The following is a 9,537-nucleotide window of genomic DNA, read 5'->3' as shown; positions in this document are numbered from 1 at the left end:
GGAGCCACGTTGGGCTCACACAGGACTCTGGCCCATGCTTTTATTAGCCTCATCAGTATATGGACAAGGGGCAGTGGGAGGTACCAGAGACCAACCACTGCCATCAGAAGACAGACCAACGACTACAGTACCATCCTGGAATAGGCACTGTGCCTGCTGTTGCCAGCACTATTGAGTTCACAGAAGGAGCTGCAGTATTAGGACTTCCTGATCCGGTTCCTACCGAAGTGTCGTTATCTGTACCGTTGTACTTCACTTTACCATTCATACTGTTTAACCCTTTACCTCCCTGCGTGGCGTATTCCCATGTAAATAAACCTGTTAATCATTTCTCTGCCTCCCGTGCATCACTGCATCCCGCGTTCATGTGATTTATACAACAATAATAGATCGGTGCTGGACACCGCAGAAAGCAGTGGCAGTTGTGTATATTAATGCTCACACTACACACCATACACATATACACACATTTAATATAAAATATATTTATTGGAGTGCTTTTTCAAAAGAAACCATCAGGTTATTCTGGCTGAAACATCCACAATTTCCACAGCATCTACATTTTCATAAATTATATTCAGTACTCACAGGTAGAGGTAAGCGCATGGCTTTACACACCCTGGTCCACTGTCCAGGTTAGTGCTCTCTGGCTGTGGAAAGGGGCTGTACAAATTTCCTGAGCCTCCAGCCTGGAGTGACGTCATCTGTGCTGTTCAAAAGTCACATCTCACCTGTCTGGCTAATCAAAAATGAGCCTGGGATCCTTCAGGGTAAAGAAATTCACACAACTTCAGCCCTTGGCCAGAGAGCACTGACCTGGGCCAGGTTTGTGTGAAGCGATCAGGTCATCTTTACCCATGAGGGTTCAGCGCCATTATCCCGCATCTTTCACTCTAATTGCTTTAAGGTTGGCCGATATCCAGAGACAATTTTGCATGAGTGATGGATTTGTGTAATTTGTAGTCTCAGGCAACCAACCTCATATCACACATTTTACCAAAGCATTTCTCATTATCGCAGTCATGTTAGCTCTCACCAATGCTTTCACTATGGAAGTTCATATGCCCAATCTCTGATGTATCTGTTGGACAGCTTCTTCATCTACTTAACTAAATCACCCTCATCTTTTTTTCTCTCCTTTTTGTTTCCATACATTTTTTTCCCCACAGGCCATTTAATATATTTTAGATAACAAATTAAATGAATAGTGGATATAAAACTATTTTCGTTAATTCATTCCTGTGATTGAGGTTGAAGGTCACTGTTACGATACTGTCTATTGTTCCTTCACTTCTGACACAGAGAGACTATAATCATTTTCTCATACATCATGACTATAATTATTTCATTTGACAACTATTCATTAAAATAAATGTGCATTTAATAGTTTTAGCATTTTATCATAGAATTGTTCAAGGAGGAAGTTAATAGTTAATGATGAAAATGATGAGAAAAGACAATTTGTAGATGTTCCCTTGATTATTGCAAAGGAAGGTCAGATGCATATCAAGGCACTATAAATAGTGAGTTATAACAGCAATTTAATAGAAATAATACTTACGGGGTGCACAATTTCTGTAGACAAGAGCCATGCTAAGCTTATATAATCTAGAGAAGCATTTTATGTGCTCCAATTAGCAATTTTATGAAAGGTTACAGTACCTGTCCTTGATATGTTCAGTCATATTTCTTCAAATTAAGCTTCTTGCAATGGTCTGCAGCATAATTCTTTTTCTGAATCTGGGAATGTCTCAGACACTTTTTTTTCATTCAAAGGTTGTTAATTACTCGGGCAACCCCTTTTCAATTGCTAAATTCCCCCATGTGAAATAAAAGCAACCTTGTTATGTCAGACAGGCTTTGCAGCCAATCCATGGCCACTTCACTTTCACTTCCTTTGGACAAAATTGACATCCAGAGGACGTCAGAGAGCAGCAGCAACTCTCACTTCTTCTGAACTAAAGTTTCATCGGGAGAAAGTGAGAGTTAAGTTACTGCTGACTGGCTGCAGAGGTCACGTGATAAAACTGTGGCGCCCCAGGGTCCTAGTCATCACAGTAGCATTGCTTTCCTCACGGGGAGAGTGATGTTATGCTTGAAGGCAAGAAGGGATAACTGTAACCATTAAACAGCACAAACCACCATACCAATACGCAGGTGAAAATGAGGCATAGGCATACATTTAAAAATATATATTTTATTAGAATAAAAATAAAATAACAAGACAAGGAAATTCAATAAAAACTGATGGCAAGCAGGAGTAACAACCAAAATATAGTAGGTAAAGCTACTCTAGAAATACAATATCATACTGCTATACAAATATATAAAGCATGCATTATGACCAAAACCGGACTATAAACGCATGATATATTGATAGACACATAAAGCTGGCTAGAAGCTGATAAAGTGTAGGTGGAGGATAAAGAAAAATAAATACTGCTCACAAGAGCCTGTATAACTGTAGTAAGAACCCAAAAATGCAGGGCTTCCAATCCTCCAGCAGGTATAACCACAAGTAAAAGCAAGCTAAACAAATGTGTCTAGCCCAGCAGGACAATATGATAGTGACCGATCAGTGGAACAAACATTCCTTACGGACCAACCCATTGGTAACAGTTCTATAATAAGGTAGTAGTAACTTACATCTTAATGTGTCTCAATCCTGCGTGCCCACCAGTGAACCCCGACAGCGCCGTTTCGCCTTGTGGCTTCTTCCAAACGGGGGCATGCTAGCGTGCTGTATGTGTGTTGAATATATAACGCCGCTCACAGCTGATCGTAATGTCGGCGTACCTGGTTCGTAAGTGCGCATGCGCCGGTGACGTGCTTCCCATAAACAGTGACTTCCTGCTCTCCGCGCTTGGAACGCAAGCGTGAGACGCTCAGCGTTACCATGGGAGCGGGGCAGGAAGCACTGGGTCGCACACAACAGCGCATGCGCTCACCAGGTGCCGAGATACAAATGGGTAAATGGGAATACAAATAAGTAGAGTTGAGCGACCTTGACCTTTTTAGAGTCGAGCCGGGTTTTGCGAAACCCGACTATGTCCAAAGTCGGGTCGAGTGAAATCGGCCGATTATGACGTAAAGTCGGGATCGACCGAAACACGAAACCCAATGCAAGTCAATGGGGCAGCATAGTCGGCAGTGAGTGGGGGCCAGGAAAACACCTAGAGTGGCCATTTTAATGTCAAAACCATCCATTCTTCTTAATGAAGCTTGTCAAGCGTAATTTACCTTATAATAATTGGAAGGCATTTGAAATTGGGGGTCATTTGGCTAAAGTTGTGGGGGGTAGGGCTGGTTCAAGTAATTAGTGGGCCCAGGAAATCTGGACCACGTCACGGCAGTGGAGCAGGGAGAGGTAAGTATTTCAACTTTGCAAGTGCTGTGAACCTGAGCAAGCAGGGGGGGCCCACTCGTTGGCATTGGCACTGGCACAGGGCCCCTCAAAGTACAGCGGTGTGTTTGCACGGCGGGGGCGCCTCCCACCGGCAGCAACACTTTTGCGTACTATGAGAGGCCCTGTGCCAGTGACGTCGCCAACTAGTATTCCTCCCCCCACCTGATGAAGGAACCTGCACTTTCATCTGCACCTTCCTCTTTGTCCCCGTGTAAGGTGGTATGGTATGCGGGAAGAGCAACCTGACTTTCAGCAGGGTCACAATGTTGTTGTGTAGCGTGCACGGGGAATGTTGCGTTATGGGTCAATGTACCAGCAGACTCATCTATCACTGGCTGGGCAATGGGCACGATGAAGTGGAAACACAGATATAGGCCCAAAGAAGAAAGTGGGCTAAATGCAGTTCAAAATTGGTAACACAGGAATAACCAGGGGGCATTGCAGTGGAGGACAACTGGAATGAGAGGCTGACACAGAGAGTAGGGCCAAATCAGTAAGTAGTCGAAATGCAGTTCAAAATTGGCAACCGTAGTAAACAGGCGGCACAGCTTTGTTCAGTGGAGGAGAACAGCAAGGAGTGGCAGACACCGATAGTAGGCCCCAAACCAACTAGTACGCCAAATGCAGTTGTTCCATTTAACCACAATTTAATGAGAGCCTGAAGATAGAAGCTCAGGAAAGGCAACCTGGGGAACACCTTGGAGTGTAACACACCATCTCTCTCCACCCCATACCCATTTTGTATGGCCTAATGCAGTGTACTTTTCTACAACTACTAAACGAGAGTCGGAAGACCGAAGCAATGGCAAGGAAACCTGGGGAACACCTTAGAGTGTAACACACCCTCTCTCTACACCCCATACCCAATTTGAAGGCCTAATGCAGTGTAGTTTCCAAGAACTACTAAACGAGAGCCGGAAGATCGAAGCTCAGGAAAGGCAACCTGGGGAACACCTTGGAGTGTAACACACCCTCTCGCTACACCCCATACCCAATTTGAAGGCCTAATGCAGCGTAGTTTCCAACAACTACTAAACGAGAGCCGGAAGATCGAAGCTCAGGAAAGGCAACCTGGGGAACACCTTGGAGTGTAACAAACCCTCTCTCTACACCCCATACCCAATTTGTAGGCCTAATGCAGCGTAGTTTCCGACAACTACTAAACGAGAGCATGAAGATCGAAGCTCAGGAAAGGCAACCTGGGGAACACCTTGGAGTGTAACACACCCTCTCTCTACACCCCATACCCAATTTGTAGGCCTAATGCAGCGTAGTTTCCGACAACTACTAAACGAGAGCCGGAATATCGAAGCTCAGGAAAGGCAACCTGGGGAACACCTTGGAGTGTAACACACCCTCTCTCTACGCCCCATACCCAATTTGTAGGCCTAATGCAGCGTAGTTTCCGACAACTACTAAACGAGAGCCGGAATATCGAAGCTCAGGAAAGGCAACCTGGGGAACACCTTGGAGTGTAACACACCCTCTCTCTACACCCCATACCCAATTTGAAGGCCTAATGCAGTGTAGTTTCCAAGAACTACTAAACGAGAGCCGGAAGATCGAAGCTCAGGAAAGGCAACCTGGGGAACACCTTGGAGTGTAACACACCCTCTCGCTACACCCCATACCCAATTTGAAGGCCTAATGCAGCGTAGTTTCCAACAACTACTAAACGAGAGCCGGAAGATCGAAGCTCAGGAAAGGCAACCTGGGGAACACCTTGGAGTGGAACACACCATCTCTCTACACCCCATACCCAATTTGAAGGCCTAATGCAGAGTAGTTTCCAAGAACTACTAAACGAGAGCCGGAAGATCGAAGCTCAGGAAAGGCAACCTGGGGAACACCTTGGAGTGTAACACAACGTCTCTCTACACGACGGAAGGGCTGATTCTTAGGAAGGAAGGCTGTTGGAAATAAGCATTGCGCGTCCGAGGGTGATTATATTCTTATTAGGTATATACTCACCCTCGGACGCGCCCTGCTTCTTTATTTGGAATGAATGTTTATTTGCAATGTGGTGTTGACTTTCTCTATTATTTTGGTAATTAATGATTTTATTATTTTCATTATTTTGCATCTTCTCGGCAATAATATAAAGAAGACGCGACAGGACAACACTCGGTGGATGCCATATGTGTGTTTTCAATTTAAAAAAACTTTCAGTTAACTACTTGCAGGAGAAAGTAATTGTAGCTGGTGGCCATTTTTAGTACTGTACCAGATTAGAGTTGTGTGTTTGTTTTTAATGTTAAAATGTCTGCATTTGATATCTCACCAGTATTTTCTTTTTTATAAGCAAAATACTTATTTTTATATTTTCTGATGTTGGTTCCAGGGGTACACGGCCAGCAGTGCCCTGGTCAGTGTAGTAGTAGTTGAAAGAATGGACCGCAGACAGGCATCGAAGGCCTAAAATAATAACACATGGCTGTAGGCAATTTTAAATTGGTTACAGGGGTACACGGACAGCAGTGACCTGGTCAGTGTAGTAGTAGTTGAAAGAATGGACCGCAGACAGGCATCGAAGGCCTAAAATAAAAAAATTGGGCTGGCTGTAGGCAATTTTAAATTGGTTCCAGGGGTACACGGACAGCAGTGGTGTGGTCAGTGGAGGCCTAGTGGAAGGAGTGACCGCAGACAGGCATCGAAGGCCTAAAATAATAACACATGGCTGTAGGCAATTTTAAATTGGTTCCAGGGGTACACGGACAGCAGTGACCTGGTCAGTGTAGTAGTAGTTGAAAGAATGGACCGCAGACAGGCATCGAAGGCCTAAAATAAAAAAATTGGGCTGGCTGTAGGCAATTTTAAATTGGTTCCAGGGGTACACGGGCAGCAGTGACCTGGTCAGTGTAGTAGTAGTTGAAAGAATGGACCGCAGACAGGCTTAGAAGGCCTAACATAACAAACTTGGGCTGGCTGTAGGCACTTTTAAATTGGTTCCAGGGGTACACGGGCAGCAGTGGTCTGGTCAGTGGAAGTCTAGTGGAAGGAGTGACCGCAGACAGGCTTCCAAGGCCTAACATAACAAACTTGGGCTGGCTGTAGGCACTTTTAAATTGGTTCCAGGGGTACACGGGCAGCAGTGGTCTGGTCAGTGGAAGTCTAGTGGAAGGAGTGACCGCAGACAGGCTTCCAAGGCCTAACATAACAAACTTGGGCTGGCTGTAGGCACTTTTAAATTGGTTCCAGGGGTACACGGGCAGCAGTGGTCTGGTCAGTGGAAGTCTAGTGGAAGGAGTGACCGCAGACAGGCTTCCAAGGCCTAACATAACAAACTTGGGCTGGCTGTAGGCACTTTTAAATTGGTTCCAGGGGTACACGGGCAGCAGTGGTCTGGTCAGTGGAAGTCTAGTGGAAGGAGTGACCGCAGACAGGCTTCCAAGGCCTAACATAACAAACTTGGGCTGGCTGTAGGCACTTTTAAATTGGTTCCAGGGGTACACGGGCAGCAGTGGTCTGGTCAGTGGAAGTCTAGTGGAAGGAGTGACCGCAGACAGGCTTCCAAGGCCTAACATAACAAACTTGGGCTGGCTGTAGGCACTTTTAAATTGGTTCCAGGGGTACACGGGCAGCAGTGGTCTGGTCAGTGGAAGTCTAGTGGAAGGAGTGACCGCAGACAGGCTTCCAAGGCCTAACATAACAAACTTGGGCTGGCTGTAGGCACTTTTAAATTGGTTCCAGGGGTACACGGGCAGCAGTGGTCTGGTCAGTGGAAGTCTAGTGGAAGGAGTGACCGCAGACAGGCTTCCAAGGCCTAACATAACAAACTTGGGCTGGCTGTAGGCACTTTTAAATTGGTTCCAGGGGTACACGGGCAGCAGTGGTCTGGTCAGTGGAAGTCTAGTGGAAGGAGTGACCGCAGACAGGCTTCCAAGGCCTAACATAACAAACTTGGGCTGGCTGTAGGCACTTTTAAATTGGTTCCAGGGGTACACGGGCAGCAGTGGTCTGGTCAGTGGAAGTCTAGTGGAAGGAGTGACCGCAGACAGGCTTCGAAGGCCTAACATAACAAAATTGGGCTGGCTGTAGGCACTTTAAATTGGTTCCAGGGGTACATGGGCAGCAGTGTATGGTCAGTGGAAGTCTAGTGGAAGGAGTGACGGCAGACAGTCTTCGAAGGCCTAACATAACAAAATTGGGCTGACTGTAGGCACTTTTAAATTGGTTCCAGGGTAACACGGCCAGCAGTGGCCTGGTCAGTGTAGTAGTTGTAGAAAGAAGGGACCGCAGACAGGCTTCGAAGGCCTAACATAACAAAAATGTCAAAACAATGGTATTGTCAGTGCCAGGCATTGAAGGATGTCAGCGGCTAGACTACACATTGGTGAAGCTGTGAGAGATAATTTTGCTAGTGGTAGAGCACTGTTTGAGCTGGGGGGGGGAACTGTCTTGTGGCCGGCGGTACAGGCACAGGGCCCCTCATATTACAACGGTGTGTCTGACGTTGGGTGCGCACCACCACCGCCAGAGACACTTTATTGTACTATGAGGGACCCAGTGGCAGTGCCGTCGACCAAAAGCGGCCACACCCACCTCTTCAGACAAACAGCACTCTCAAGGGTCCAAGCGCAAAGTGGCGATAGCACGGCCCCGTGTGGGGAGTTTGGCCATTTCGTGAGGTGGAAACATGTCGTATGCTGGACAATCAGGTGAAGAAAATTACGAGATTGGAAAAGTCATTCAGAATAGTCCACAGGCAAGACCTTTTCATAGGAAAGCTAGGTGTCAGCCGGGCAGGGTGGGGCAAAAGATTTTGAAATCCAGTTGTGGTTCATTTTAATGAAGGTTAGATCATCTACATTTTGGGTAGCCAGACGAGTCCTTTTTTCTGTTAGTATTGAACCTGCAGCACTGAATACTCTTTCTGATAGGACACTAGCTGCCGGGCAAGCAAGCTCCTGCAATGCATATTCTGCCAATTCTGGCCAGGTGTCTAATTTGGATGCCCAGTAATCAAATGGGAATGACGGTTGAGGGAGAACGTCGATAAGGGATGAAAAATAGTTTGTAACCATACTGGACAAATGTTGTCTCCTGTCACTTTGAATTGATGCTGCAGTACCTGTCCTGTCTGCGGTCATAGAAAAATCACTCCACAACCTGGTCAGAAAACCCCTCTGTCCAACGCCACTTCTGATTTCTGCCCCTCTAACACCTCTGGTCTGCTGGCCCCTGGAGCTCGTGTGAGAACGATCACGGGCGCTGTGTGCAGGGAATGCCAGAAGCAAACGGTCAACAAGAGTTGATTGTTTTGTTGCTAATATTAGTTCCAAGTTCTCATGTGGCATAATATTTTGCAATTTGCCTTTATAGCGAGGATCAAGGAGGCAGGCCAACCAGTAATCGTCATCGTTCATCATTTTTGTAATGCGTGTGTCCCTTTTGAGGATACGCAAGGCATAATCCGCCATGTGGGCCAAAGTTCCCGTTGTCAAATCTGCGGTTGTGCTTGGTTGAGGGGCAGTTGCAGGCAAATCTACGTCACTTGTGTCCCTCAAAAAACCAGAACCCGGCCTTGCCACGCCACCAATTTCCCGTGCCCCCGGGAAAGCTTCCTCATTAAAAATATACTCATCCCCATCATCCTCCTCATCCTCCACCTCCTCTTCGCCCGGTACCTCGTCATGTACACTGCCCTGACCAGACAATCGCTGACTGTCATCAAGGCTTTCCTCTTCCTCTGGTGCAGACGCCTGATCCTTTATGTGCGTCAAACTTTGCATCAGCAGACGCATTAGGGGGATGCTCATGCTTATTATGGCGTTGTCTGCACTAACCAGCCGTGTGCATTCCTCAAAACACTGAAGGACTTGACACATGTCTTGAATCTTCGACCACTGCACACCTGACAACTCCATGTCTGCCATCCTACTGCCTGCCCGTGTATGTGTATCCTCCCACAAAAACATAACAGCCCGCCTCTGTTCGCACAGTCTCTGAAGCATGTGCAGTGTTGAGTTCCACCTTGTTGCAACGTCTATGATTAGGCGATGCTGGGGAAGGTTCAAAGAACGCTGATAGGTCTGCATACGGCTGGAGTGTACAGGCGAACGGCGGATATGTGCGCAAAGTCCACGCACTTTGAGGAGCAGGTCGGATAACCCCGGATAACTTTTCAGGAA

This window comes from Ranitomeya imitator, chromosome 5 (genome assembly GCF_032444005.1).
Source record: "Ranitomeya imitator isolate aRanImi1 chromosome 5, aRanImi1.pri, whole genome shotgun sequence".
In the NCBI taxonomy this organism is placed as follows: Eukaryota; Metazoa; Chordata; class Amphibia; order Anura; family Dendrobatidae; genus Ranitomeya; species Ranitomeya imitator.
This window is presented reverse-complemented; position numbering follows the sequence as displayed.